The sequence below is a fragment of the Somniosus microcephalus genome, unplaced genomic scaffold (assembly GCF_052327205.1).
Source record: "Somniosus microcephalus isolate GS21.2 unplaced genomic scaffold, FLI_Smic_1.0 unresolved_chr7, whole genome shotgun sequence".
NCBI lineage: Eukaryota > Metazoa > Chordata > Chondrichthyes > Squaliformes > Somniosidae > Somniosus > Somniosus microcephalus.
The window spans coordinates 11,007,108-11,021,668 of record NW_028225185.1 but is presented as its reverse complement, the minus strand read 5'-3'; positions in this window follow the sequence as shown (position 1 = coordinate 11,021,668).

Sequence of the window (14,561 nt, the reverse complement as noted above, 5' to 3'; positions counted from 1 at the left end):
GCCGCACTGTCGGAGGGGCGGGTACTGAGGGAGCGCCGCACTGTCGGAGGGGCAGTACTGAGGGAGCGCCGCACTGTCGGAGGGGCAGTACTGAGGGAGCGCCACACTGTCGGAGGGGCAGTACTGAGAGAGCGCCGCACTGTCGGAGGAGCAGTACTGAGGGAGCGCCGCACTGTCGGAGGGGCAGTACTGAGGGAGCACCGCACTGTCGGAGGGGCGGGTACTGAGGGAGCGCCACACTTGGACAGGTTGGGGGAATGGGCGGATACGTGGCAGATGCACTATAATGTGGATAAATGCGAGGTTATCCACTTTGGGGGTAAAAACAGGAGGGTAGATTATTATCTAAATGGCAATAGATTGGGAGATGGGGAAGTGCAGAGGGACCTGGGTGTTCTTGTGCACCAGTCACTGAAGGAGAGCATGCAGGTGCAACAGGCGATTAAGAAGGCAAATGGTATGTTGGCCTTCATATCAAGGGGGTTCGAGTATAGGAATAGGGATACCTTACTACAGCTGTACAAGGTGCTGGTGAGACCGCATCTGGAGTATTGTGTACAGTTTTGGTCGCCCCATCTGCGGAAGGATGTTCTTGCCATGGAAAGAGTGCAACGGCGATTCACCAGGCTGATACCTGGAATGGCGGGAATGACCTACGAAGAGAGATTAAATAGTTTGGGCTTGTACTCACTGGAGTTTAGAAGATTGAGAGGGGATCTCATCGAAACATATAAAATTATGGCAGGCCTGGACAGGCTGAATTCAGAGAGAATGTTTCCAATGGCCGGGGAGCACAGAACCAGGGGCCACAGTCTAAAAATAGCGGGCAAATCATTTAAAACAGAGATGAGGAAGAATTTCTTCACTCAAAGAGTGGTGAGCCTGTGGAATTCCCTGCCACAGAGGGCTGTGAAGGCTAATTCAATAAATATTTTCAAGAGAGAATTGGATATATTTCTGAAGGCTAAGGGGATTAAGGGTTACGGAGAAAAGGCGGGGACGGGGTACTGAACTGGTAAGATCAGCTATGATCTCAGACGAAGATCAGCCATGATCTCATTGAATGGCGGAGCAGGCTCGAGGGGCCGAATGGCCTACTCCTGTTCCTATCTCTATGTAACTATGTAACTGTCGGAGGGGCAGTACTGAGGGAGCGCCGCACTGTCGGAGGGGCGGTACTGAGGGAGCGCCGCACTGTCGGAGGGGCAGTGCTGAGGGAGCGCCGCACTGTCGGAGGGGCAGTACTGAGGGAGCGCCGCACTGTCGGAGGGGCAGTACTGAGGGAGCGCTGCACTGTCGGAGGGGCGGTACGGAGGGAGTGCCGCACTGTCAGAGGGGCAGTACTGAGGGAGCGTCGCACTGTCGGAGGGGCAGTACTGAGGGAGTGCCGCACTGTCGGAGGGGCGGCACTGAGAGAGCGCCACACTGTCGGAGGGGCAGTACTGAGGGAGTGCCGCACTGTCGGAGGGGCGGTACTGAGGGAGCGCCGCACTGTCGGAGCTGCCCTCATTCTGATGAGGCGCTAAAACCGAGGGCCCTGCCTGACCAACTTGGGCGGACGCGACAGATTCCGCAGCCACTGACATGAATCATTCATTCATGAAAGAAAGACTTATGAAATAATGCTGAGCGGCCTGCAGGTGGCGCTGTCCAGGGAGAGTATAAATACTCGTGCACGGGCCCAGCTTGCGCAGGACATTCTTAAAAGGAACTAGTGAAGGACACAACTAGACCGCCATGTTGTAAAACAGTTGATTAAATCTTTGTTTAACGCTTAGACCAAGTGCCTAGTAGTTTTCTTACGTCAGCCACTATTCTTCCGGACAGGTTCGGGAAAATCGACCCCCATGTGTCTGCAGAGCCTCCTGCCACCGCCCCCCCCCACCCCCCACTGAGGATACAGAACATCTCTCCTCCTTTCCAGCCCTGAGGGAGCGCCGCACTGTCGGAGGGGCAGTACTGAGGGAGCGCCTCCGACAGTGTGGCGCTCCCTCAGTACTGCCCCTCCGACAGTGCGGCACTCCCTCAGTACTGCCCCTCCTACAGTGCGGCGCTCCCTCAGTACCGCCCCTCCGACAGTGCGGCGCTCCTTCAGTACTGCCCCTCCGACAGTGCGGCGCTCCCTCAGTACCGCCCCTCCGACAGTGCAGCGCTCCCTCAGTACCGCCCCTCCGACAGTGCGGCGCTCCCTCAGTACTCTCCTCCTCCTCCTCCCTCTTCCAGCAGCTTGTCCTGCTCTGCGTGCCCTCTGCTCATTCCCCGAGTCATGCTGTGCTCCAAGGGGCAGCAGAAGCCTTGAAGCCAGGATAAGATCCTTCAGCTGGCCCCTCGCGTTCGGTTGCGCGAGCTTTAAGGGAGAGCGTCGGCAGGATGGTTGGGCGCCACGCTCTGCCTGCTCCGCACGCTTCCGGGCGTTGAGGCTCTGAATTTTTTGCAGCCCCGGAACTCTGAATTACCTGCTGATTTCCCGGCATCCACCAGAGGGCACCAGCTCCCTGCTGATTTCCCTGAAGCCCCAGAGTGGATACAGAGGTGTGGATGACATCTGGTGACTTGACGGTCAAATGCCCCAGAGACTGAATCTGGGTTTCGGGAGTGTCAACAACAACAATAGCACCTTGCATTTACACCACCCCTTTAATGTAGCAAAACATCGCGAGGCGCTTCGCAGGAGCCTTGTCAGAAAAAGATTGGACAACCTAAGGCTAGACGGGGAAAGGCTGTTCCCACTAATTGACGGTACAAGGACTAGGGGACACAGATTTAAGGTTTTGGGCAAGAGATACAGGGGGGATGTGCGGAAAAACTATTTTATGCAGCGAGTGGTGAGGACCTGGAACTCGCTGCCGACGGAAGTGGTGGAAGCGGAGACACTCCATGTTTTCAAGGGGAGACTGGATAGGCACTGGAGGGAAATAAACTTGCAGGGCTACGGGGATAGAGCGGGGGAATGGGACTGACTGGATCGCTCTACAGAGAGCCGGCACAGACTCGATGGGCCGAATGGCCTCCTTCTGTGCCTTTATGACTCTAAGGGGGAGAAATTGGCTCTCACCCCATTTGGGGCGCCAGCCTCGCCAGGGCGCTAAAAGTATCGCCTCGGATGCAGTCGCGGCCGCCCGCCGGAAATTCAGTGGTAGCGCCCCAAAGGGAAGCGCGGCGCTACTGGAGGCGCCCCGCATCCCTCTTGGGGCGCTGCAGCTGAATATCGCGGCGCAACGTGCCGCAGCGCCGCACGATGTGGCACGTCGCGCTGCGGTACTGCAGGCCTTCCTCCCCTTCTTAAAGGGGAGGGGGCCTTGTTCAGTGCGATTTGGGGCCCAGCTGGACTCGCGAGTGCCGGCAAAAGAGCCCGGCACCGAGGAGAAGTGCCGGGCTCTTGGAGCGCAGCCGGCACTCCGCGGTGGAGGGTGGTGTTCAGGAGCCCGGGGACGGGAGCGCAGGCAGGCGGCCAGCAAAAAAAATGGCCGCCCCGCACCTCTCCTTTAATTAGCGCCTCTACCACCGCAGGTGCGCCCCCCCCTGAACTGGTCGCACACAGCGTCCGGCGGTAAATCAGGGGGCGCTGCCAAATATCGCGGCCGGGGCGTCAGCGGGGCGCTGCGCACTCCGATGACGTCATCGGTAGCGGCGCAGCGCTAACGGTTAGCGCCACCACTAACGTCCCGCGGAATTTAGCGGGAGGCGTGGGCAGTGCCGCGCCCGGGCACCAGTTGGCTTGCGACCCACTTAGCGCCCTCTTAAAGCGCTAATGGGTGGCGCAGCCCACTGCATTTCTCCCCCTATGACTCTATAAGGAGATATTTAGGACAGGTGACCAAAAGCGTGGTCCAAGGGGTCGGTTTTCGGGAGCGTCTTCAAGGAGGGGAGGTTTAGGGAGGGAATTCCAGAGCTCGGGGCCCAGGCAGCTGAAGGCACGGCCGCCAGTGGTGGAGCGATGTGTAAGAAATTTAAACGGAGAGCTAAACATAAGAACATAAGAAATAGGAGCAGGAGTCGGCCATTCGGCCCCTCGAGCCTGCTCCGCCATTCAATGAGATCATGGCTGATCTGATCTTGGCCTCAATTCCACTTCCCTGCCCGCTCCCCAGAACCTTCGACTCCCCTATTGCTCCAAAATCTGTCGATCTCCGCCTTGAATATATTCCGCAGCAAGGTTAGATAACAAGTACAAAAGACAAATGGCCAAGGCCAGGGCACGGAAATGATAAACGAGTCACAAAATGTTCTCAAAGAAACATAACAAGACCTTTGGAACAGAGATAGGAAGGAAAATCAGCTCATGAGGCAGGGAGGGGGCTGTCAGGGATACCCTGCGGGGGAAAAACTTCGGTTGATTTGCGCCTCCTGTTAGCGCCCTAAGAGGGCGCAAAGCAACTAGCGCCCGAACGCGGCGCCGCTAACGCCTCCCGCGAAATTCAGCGGGTTAGCGGCGGCGGTAACAGTTAACGCCCCGCGGCACTGCGCCGCCAGTGGTGACGTCATCGCCGTGCGCAGTGCCCGGCTCGCGCCCCGCTCACGATCTTTGGTAGCACCCCCTGATTTACCACCGGACGCTATGTCCGACAGGGTCAAGGGGGGCCTACCTGCGGCCAGGGCGGCGCTAATTCAAGGGCAGGTGCCGGGCGGCCATTTTGTTGCACTAGGCCCCTCCCCTTTAATAAGTGTGTGGCGTTGCGGCACGTAGCACCGTGATATTCACTCGCAGCGCCCCAGGAGGGAGGGGGCGCGCTTCCTGTAGCGCCCTGCTTCCCTCTTGGGGCGCTACTGATGAATTTCAGGTGCGGGGGCGGTAACTTTTTCGGGGCGCTCAAAGTAGGTCCCCAGCGAAGTTAGCGCCCCAATTCCCCCCCCCCCCCACCCCTTATCTCTCCCTTGTAATTGAACAATGGGATGGGTAAAGATGATTGACACCAGGCAATCTCCAGCCCATCGAAATAAAGTGTAAAATAGGGGACCGAGTAGGAAATAGCCAGGCAGCTAGGGGGCGAAGGCTTCCTCGAGGTGGCAACCTCAGTCAAGTTTAGCCCCTGAGGAGGATCGATGCTGGCTGACGGCCGAACACCTCCGACAGCTCGAGGGGACGGCCCAACGGAAGTGACCGCTGCCGCAGACAGCAGGAATCCAGCCAATCCTAGATCACCGTACCGCCTCACCGTCCGTCCGTTTCGTTTCGTTCGGTTCCAGGGCCGTAGATCGGGCATCTAACCGTCCGTCTGTCTGTCCGGTTGTGGCATTCTGCTTCGGGGGGTCGTAGATCGCTCTCTACAGTCACGGGTTGTGTGTCTACTGTACTTATCTTAACCACGTGTAATATCTGATTATGGTTTGAACTATGGCTCTTTAATAAAATACCTTAAAACTCCTAAAACCCTTTGGGTGTCTGTGTGTGACCTGTGAACCAAATCTTACAGATGAAAATCGGAGGATGTTCAAGAGGCCAGAATTGGAGGAGCGCAGAGATCTCGGAGGGTTTGTGGGGCTGGAGGAGGTTACAGAGATAGGGAGGGAGGGCGAGGAGGCCACGGAGGGATTTAAAAACGAGGATGAGAATTTTAAAATCGAAGCGTTGCTGGACCGGGAGCCAGTGTAGGTCAGCGAGCACAAGGGGCTTAATTTTATTTCTTATTTTGCCTCGGCCCAGACTCCTTGAAGCAACCTATTGAGAAAACTATTCCCACTTGCTGGCTTTCTGCTTGCCTCGTGTGCGAGGGCTGCCAAATCACCTTGGGCGAATTCCTGGCGTTTTCCTCACATGACTTCTCTGCGCAAACCGCCCCACCCCCACGCTCTCGCCATTGGCCCATCAATGTTGGGAGGATTGGGAGCAGTTCAGAGTTCAGCAAAAAAGGACCAAGAGATTGATTAAGAGGGGCAAAATAGAGTATGACAGTAAACTTGCAAGGAACATAAAAGTGGACTGTAAAAGTTTCTACAAGTATGTAAAAAGAAAAAGATTAGTGAAGACAAATGTAGGTGCCTCACAGTCAGAAACGGGAGAATTTATAATGGGGAACAAGGAAATGGCAGAGCAATTAAACAAATACTTTGGTTCTGTCTTCACGGAAGAGGACACAAATAACTATTTGGCTGCCGCGTTTCCTACATTACAACCACACTCCAAAACACAGTAGTGCTCTGTTGGCTGTGAAGCCCTTTGTGACGTCCGGTGATCGTGAAAGGTTGTTGCAAATTATTTGTTTAGCTTTAAGGCTATTTAGCAGTTCAGCTAATAATAAAACTGTGATGTATTGTGACACGGTTTGGTGTGACCAGGCTCCATTGCTGATGGGGGTTGGGGAGGCAGAGACACGGGGCGAGGGGCAGAACAAAAAGAAAAAGACTTGCATTTCTACCAGGACCACCGGATGTCTCAAAGCGCTTTACAGCCAATGAAGTACTTTTTGAAGTGTGGTCACTGATGTAATGTAGGAAACGCGGCAGCCAATTTGCGCACAGCAAGCTCCAACAAACAGCAATGTGATAATGACTGGATCATTTGGTGTGTTATGTTGGTTGAGGGATAAATATTGGTCCCGGGACACCGGGGAGAACTCCCCCAGCTCTTCTTCCAATAGTGGCCGTGAGCTCTTTAACACCCACCTGAGAGAGCAGACGGGGGCCTCGGTTTAACATCTCATCTGAAAGACGGCTCCTCCGACATTGCAGCGCTCCCTCAGTACCGCCCCTCCGACAGTGCGGCGCTCCCTCAGTACCGCTCCTCCGACAGTGCAGCGTTCCCTCAGTACCGCCCCTCCGACAGTGCGGCATTCCCTCAGTACCGCCCCTCCGACAGAGCGGCGCTCCCTCAGTACCCGCCCCTCCGACAGTGCGGCGCTCCCTCAGTACTGCCCCTCCGACAGTACGACGCTCCCTCAATACTGCCCCTCCGACAGTGCGGCGCTCCCTCAGTACGGCCCCTCCGACAGTGCGGCGCTCCCTCAGTACTGCCCCTCCGACAGTGCGGCGCTCCCTCAGTACTACCCCTCCGATAGTGCGGCGCTCCTTCAGTACTGCCCCTCCGACAGTGCGGCGCTCCCTCAGTACTGCCCCTCCGACAGTGCGGCGCTCCCTCAGAACCTCTTTCACCCACACTTGTGCCATACCAACCTCAAGGTCAGCGAACAGGGCCTGTCCATCCTCCCGCCCCCATGCTTACTCAGTTCTAAAGTGCCTTTGGGACATAAACCCATAAATCAATTAAACCCATTATTTAAATAGATTGAATCATAGGCTTTATCAGGTCATGTTTCAGTACAGGCTACAGACTGTACAGGGCCTGCTGCTATGTACAATGTGGCTGGCATAGAATCACACAGCACAGAAGGATGCCATTCGGCCCATCGAGGGAAATTAGGGATAGCATAAGATCCAAGGAGAGGACATATAAATTGGCCAGAAAAAGCAGTAACCCAGAGGATTGGGAGTAGTTTAGGATTCAACAAAGGAGGACAAAGGGATTAATTAAGAAAGGGGAAATAGAATATGAGAGTAAGCTTGCAGGGAACATAAAAACTGACTGTAAAAGCTTTTATAGATATGTGAAGAGAAAAAGATTGGTGAAGTCAAGCGTAGGTCCCTTGCAGTCAGAATCAGGGGAATTTATAATGGGGAACAAAGAAATGGCAGACCAGTTAAATACATATTTAGGTTCTGTCTTCACAAAGGAGGACACAAATAACCTCCCAGAAATGTCGGGGAACATAAGGTCTGATGAAAGGGAGGAACTGAAAGAAATCAGTATTTGTAGGGAAATGGTGTTAGGGAAATTGATGGGATTGAAGGCCGATAAATCACCAGGGCCTGATAATCTACATCCTAGGGTACTTAAGGAAGTGGCCCTAGAAATAGTAGATGCTTTGTTGATCATCTTCCAACATTCGATGGAATCTGGAACTGTACCCATGGATTAGAGGGTAGCTAATGTTACCCCACTATTCAAAAAAGGTGGTAGAGAGAAAACGGGGAATTATAGACCAGTAAGCCTGACATCGGTAGTGGGGAAAATGTTAGAGTCCATTATAAAAGATGTAATAGCAGAGCACTTGGAAAACAGTGACAGGATCGGAAAAAGTCAACATGGATTTACAAAAGGTAAATCGTGCTTGACTAATCTACTGGAATTTTTTGAGGATGTAACTGGTAGAATAGATAAGGGAGAACCAGTGGATGTGGTGTATTTGGACTTTCAGAAGGTTTTCGATAAGGTCCCACATAAGAGATTAGCGTGTAAAGTTAAGGCACATGGGATTGGGGGCAAGGTATTGACTTGGATAGAGAACTGGTTGGCAGATAGAAAGCAACGAGTTGGAATAAACGGGTCTATTTCCGAGTGGCGGGCAGTGACGAGTGGGGTACCGCAGGGATCGGTCCTTGGACCCCAGCTATTCACAATATATGTTAATGATCTAGACAAGGGAACTAGATGTAATATCTCCAAATTTGCAGATGACACAAAGCTGGGTGGGCGTGTGTGCTGTGAGGAGGATGCCGAGAAACTCCAGGATGATTTGGACAGGTTGGGTGATTGGGCAGATGCATGGCAGATGCAGTATAATGTGGATAAATGCGAGGTTATCCACTTTGGTGTCAAAAACAGGAAGGCAGATTATTATCTGAAAGGCAATAGATTGGGAGAAGGGGAAGTGCAACGAGACCTGGGTGTCCTTGTGCACCAGTCGCTGAAGGTAAGCATGCAGGTGCAGCAGGCGGTTAAGAAGGCAAATGGTATGTTGGCCTTCATAGCGAGAGGGTTTGCAGTTGTACAGGGCCTTGGTGAGACCACACCTTGAGTATTGTGTGCAGTTTTGGTCGCCTTACCTGAGGAAGGATATTCTTGCCATGGAAGGAGTTCAGCGAAGATTCACCAGGCTGATACCTGGGATGGCAGGAATGACGTATGAGGAGAGATTGGGTCGATTGGGCTTGTACTCGCTGGAGTTTAGAAGAATGAGAGGGGATCTCATTGAAACTTATAAAATTCTGGCAGGACTGGACAGACTAGATGCAGGGAGGATGTTCCCGATGGTCGGGGAGTCCAGAACCAGGGGTCACAGTCTAAGGATAAGGGGTAGGCCTTTTAGGACAGAAATGAGGAGGAATTTCTTCACCCAGAGAGTGGTGAACCTGTGGAATTCTCTACCACAGAAGGCAGTAGAGGCCAATTCATTAAATATATTCAAGAAGGAGTTGGATATATTTCTTAAGGCTAATGGGATCAAGGGATATGGGGAGAAGGCAGGGACAGGGTACTGAATTTGGATGATCAGCCATGATCGCATTGAATGGCGGAGCAGGCTCGAGGGGCCGAATGGCCGGCTCCTGCTCCTATCTTCTATGTTTCTATGTTCCTGTGCCGGCTCTTCGAAAGAGCTCTCCAATTAGAGTTTTATCGCTGTTGTAATATACCTTGGATTGAACAAATGAAGGACAGAGCCACAGGAGTTGCTCGTCCGGGTGCTTGTCTTATTAGACCAGAGCGAACTGGGCCTGCTCATACCAAACCGTGTGACAATACGTCACAGTTTTATTATTAGCTGAACTACTAAATAGCCTTAAAGCTAAACAAACAATTTGAAATAACCTTTGAAATTGACTTTGCAGGCAATTAGTCCCACACCTCCTGTTCTTTCCCCACAGCCTTGCAAATATTTCCCCTTCAAGTATTTCTCCAATTCCCTTTTGAAAGTCACTATTAAATCTGCTTCCACCGCCCTTTCAGGCAGCGCGTTCCAGATCACAACAACTCACTGCGTTAAAAAAAACATTCTCCTCATCTCCCTCTCTGGTTCTTTTACCGACTATCTTATATTCTGTGCACGTGGTGTCCATCACAGATCGCTAAGGGCTGTTCCATAGAAGGGTGCCCGAGGCTGAGAGGGGCCACTGGGTTCCGAGTGGGAGGGGGTCACTGGGCCCTGAGAGTGGGTGCGAGACGGGGAGAGGATGCTGGTCTGTGAGTGGGAGTGAGAAGGGTTTTCTGGCGATCCTTCATCGTCGCTGGGTCAAAATCCTGGAACTCCCACCCTAACAGCACTGTGGGAGCACCTTCACCACACGGGACTGCAGCGGTTCAAGAAGGCGGCTCACCACCACCTTCTCGAGGGCAATTAGGGATGGGCAATAAATGCCGGCCTTGCCAGCGACGCCCACATCCCAGGATTGAATAAAGAAAGAATTGAAATGACTAATTTGTGAACGGACCTGTTCCTGTCTGAAATGTTGCTGCTCTCGGACATTCAAGTTCAACAGGTTTTTGCAGCTAGCACGCCCTGTCAATGTGACTGTGTCAGCTTTTCTGTAAATCTGTCCCAGCACTTTTGTTAATTGGTTTACTGGCTTTGAGGCCTTCCCCCTCTACATGGTGTCAGCTGTGGGTTCAGTCCCACTCCAGAAACCTGAGCACAAAATCCAGGCCGACACTCCCAGTGCCAGTGCTGAGGAAGCGCCGCACCGTCGGAGGGGCAGTACTGAGGGAGCGCCGCACTGTCGGAGGGGCAGTACTGAGGGAGCGCCGCACTGTCGGAGGGACGGTACTGAGGGAGCGCCGCACTGTCGGAGGGGCGGTACTGAGGGAGTGCCACACTGTCGGAGGGGCGGTGCTGAGGGAGCGCCGCACTGTCGGAGGGGCGGTACTGAGGGAGCGCCGCACTGCCGGAGGGGCAGTACTGAGGGAGCGCCACACTGTCGGAGGGGCGGTACTGAGGGAGCGCCGCACTGTCGGAGGGGCAGTACTGAGGAAGCGCCGCACTGTTGGAGGGGCGGTACTGAGGGAGCGCTGCGCTGTCGGAGGGGCAGTACTGAGGGAGCGCCGCACTGTCGGAGGGGCATTACTGAGGGAGCGCTGCACTGTCGGAGGGGCGGTACTGAGGGAGCGCCACACTGTCGGAGGGGCGGTACTGAGGGAGTGCCGCACTGTCGGAGGGACGGTACTGAGGGAGCGCCGCACTGTCGGAGGGGCTGTCATTTGGATGAGACGTTAAACCGAGGCCCCGTCTGCCCCCTCAGGTGGACATAAAAGGTCCCACGGCCACTATTGGAAGAAGAGCAGGGGGGAGTTCTCCCCGGTGTCCTGGGGCCAATATTTATCCCTTTACCAACATCACTAAAAAACAGATGATCGGGTCATTAATAGGTTTTTATCAGTGGAAGCTAGATATCAGCTGGTGAGGGAGAAAGGAATAGCAGGATATATTGATAGGGTGAAGAGAGGTGGGAGGAGGCGCCTGTGGAGCATAAACACCGGCATAGGATAGGGCCGAATGGCTGTAAATTCTAGGTAGTCACATTGCTGTTTGTGGGAGCCTGCTGTGAGGAAAGGCATGCTAACATGGCAGGAGAGCTGGGGCCCACTGCCTGCACATCCTGTGCCATGTGGCCTCGCCAGAACACCTCACCGCAACCACGCCAACCTCGCCTTTGGTGGTGCGACCTAACCTGGCGTCTTCTTCTCTGCCAGTCTTCCCATCAAACTTGCGCCAATCACGAGCATATGACTTTCGTGGTGGGGTTAGTCGAGGACAGACATTTCATTATTGAAGATTTTGGAAATTCAGAAGGAATTCTTGTATTGTTAGGGCAATTCTAACGTGTGCGTAAACCCAACGCACTGTTTAGATGCTAATAACATTTTTCTGATGAGAACACAAGAAATAGGAGCAGGAGTTGGCCATTCGGCCCCTCGAGCCTGCTCCGCCATTCAATAAGATCGAAGATCAGCCGTGATCTCATTGAATGGCGGAGCAGGCTCGAGGGGCCGAATGGCCGACTCCCGCTCCTATTTCTTGTGTTCTTAAGCCGGTCGTGAGGGTGCCGGTCAGTTCCTTCAGTAACCCCTAGATGGCACCTTCACTGGTTGGTTTCCCTTTGTTAATTGTTACTTGTTTCTCCTCTTTTGGTAGGGCCAAATAATCTGTAACTAAACCTCTAAAAAAATCTTTAAATAAACATTAACAAATCAAATTAAAATTTGGTTGTCCAATCCAATTATGCACTCCAGTCCCCGCGGCACCCACCGGTCACAGAAGTGCTCGAGCGCGCCGGCGGACACCGCGTGCTCCATCTCCAGGGCCACCCGGGCGCGAACATGGCCGCGGAAGAGAGGGAGGCAATCTGGCTGGATGACCCCCTCGACCGCCCGCTGCCTGGACCAATTGATGGCTTTTTTCGCCAGGCCCAGGAGCAGACCCACGAGGAGGTCCTCCAACCTGCCCGCTCCCCTCCGCACCGGGTGACCGTAGATCAAGAGCGTGGGACTGAAGTGCAACCAAAAATCGAGGAGCAGCCCCTTCAAATAATGGAAGAGGGGCTGCAACCTCTCACATTCAACAAAAACATGAAAAACGGACTCCTCCAGACCGCAGAACAAACAGGCGGTCGGGGAGTCCGTGAACCTATTTAACAATATATTGCACGGGACTGCTCCGTGCAACACCCTCCAGGCCAAGTCCCCAATAGAACAAGGGAGGACTCCCGTATAGAGAGCCCTCCATTGGGGACCTCCGCCTCCGCCGGAAGGCAAAAGGGCACGCCACGGCGTGTCCGGACGGCGGGCGAAGATGACAAAGTGGAAAGTGTGCAGGAGCAGCCCGTACAGGAAACCCCTCCATGCGGAATGAAAAGGCACGGAGGGCATCTCCTTGAGACGGCTCAAGTTGTGAGGCGCCGGTTCCCGAGGGTGGTTTCGGGGCAGGGCGCCGATAAGGAATTCCGTCCGAACGGGGGAAAGCTCGGACGGGATCGCCCCACGCGCTTGAGCCGCCTCGATACACCTCGTGGCGCCGGGGTGCAGCGTCGCTTTCACCGACTCGATGGCATCGACCGCGAGCCGGACGTTGTCCCAAGACATGCGCCGCGCCAACTCCTCCGGCGCCATCCAGCCCGCTCCTCCGCCATCGAGTAGATCCCTGACTCTAGTCACCTTGCCAGGCACAGCCCTGCGTTCCGCCAGCCACCCGAACTCGCGGACGTGGAGGTGCGGATTCCTGAACAGCGGCTCCCGAAGGACAGCCGCCATTCCTGACGGGGGAGAGCTCCGCCTGGAGGCGACGTAGTTCCAAACCCATAGCAGTTCCTGGTAGAAGACAGGCAGCTCCCGCAGGCTGGTACGCCTGCCGCCCACTTCCAAAAACAGGAGCTGCATGTCGTAATTGAGGCCGTGCAGCTGGCGGAAAAAGTACGTCGCCAGCGCACACCATCTCGGAGGATTCTCGACGTACAGGTATCTCTGCAGCGTCCGAAGACGGAAAGTCGCAGCCTGGGTTCGGAGGCACACCAACGCCTGACCGCCCTCCCTAAGCGGGAGACTCAGAACCGCGGCAGAGACCCAGTGCATCCTTTTGTCCCAGAAGAAGTCGACGAGCTTCTTCTGTATCTTGGCGACAAACGCAGGGGGAGGGATCAAAGTGACGAACCGGTACCACAACAGGGCGGCCACCAGTTGGTTTATGACCATCGCTCGACCCCTGTAGGACAACACTCGGAGCAATCCTGTCCAGCGTCCTAAGCGAGTGGTGACTTTGGCCTCCAACTCTTGCCAGTTCGCCGGCCAGGCGTCCTCGGTAGGGCTGAGGTAGACTCCCAAGTAGAGGAGGTGCGAAGGGCCTGAACTCCTCCGGTAGGGGGTCCACCTGCCACCGACCCACCAGGAGTCCAGAACATTTCTCCCAGTTGATCTTGGCGAAGGATGCGTCCGAGTAAATCTGCTGGCATTCCCGCATCCTCCGCAAGTCAGCGGGATCCGTGACCATGAGGAGCACGTCATCGGCATAAGCCGAGAGGACCACCTCCACGCCCGGCCCTTGCAGAGCCAGTCCCGTCAACCTCTTCCGCAAGAGGCGCAGGAAAGGCTCTACGCAAACAGCGTATAACTGGCCGGACATGGGGCATTCCTGACGCACCCCCATCCCGAAGCGAAGGGGCGCCGTCAAGGACCCGTTAACTTTAATCAGACACTCCGCGGCAGCGTACAGAAGTCGGATCCGGGCGACAAAATGCGTCCCGATCCCGAATGCGCGCAGAGTCCCGAAGAGATACTCGTGATCCACCCTGTCGAACGCCTTCTCCTGATCCAGGGAAAGGAAGGCGACCGACAGACCAGCCCTCTGGGAATGGTGGACCAGGTCCCGGACCAGATGGATAGTATCGTGGATGGTCCGGCCCGGGACCGTGTAGGACTGGTCGGGGTGGATCATGTGGGCCAGCACGGCGCCTAGGCGAGCAGACATAGCCCTGGCAAAAATGTTATAGTCCGTGCTGAGGAGGGAGACCGGGCGCCAGTTCTTAAGGAGGCGGAGATCACCCCTCTTAGGCAGCAGGACAATCACCGCCCTGCGCCAAGAGAGGGGCATCTCCCCGGTCGCCAAACATTCCCCCAGGACCCGCGCGTAGTCGCCCCCCAAGACGTCCCAGAACGCCCTGTGGAACTCCACGGTCAGCCCGTCCAGCCCCGGGGACTTCCCCCTAGAGAGCTGGCGGAGGGCGCCGGACAGCTCCTCCAAACTCAGAGGAGCGTCCAATTTTTCGGCGCCCTCCAGGCCAACCTTCGGCAGGTCCTCCCACAA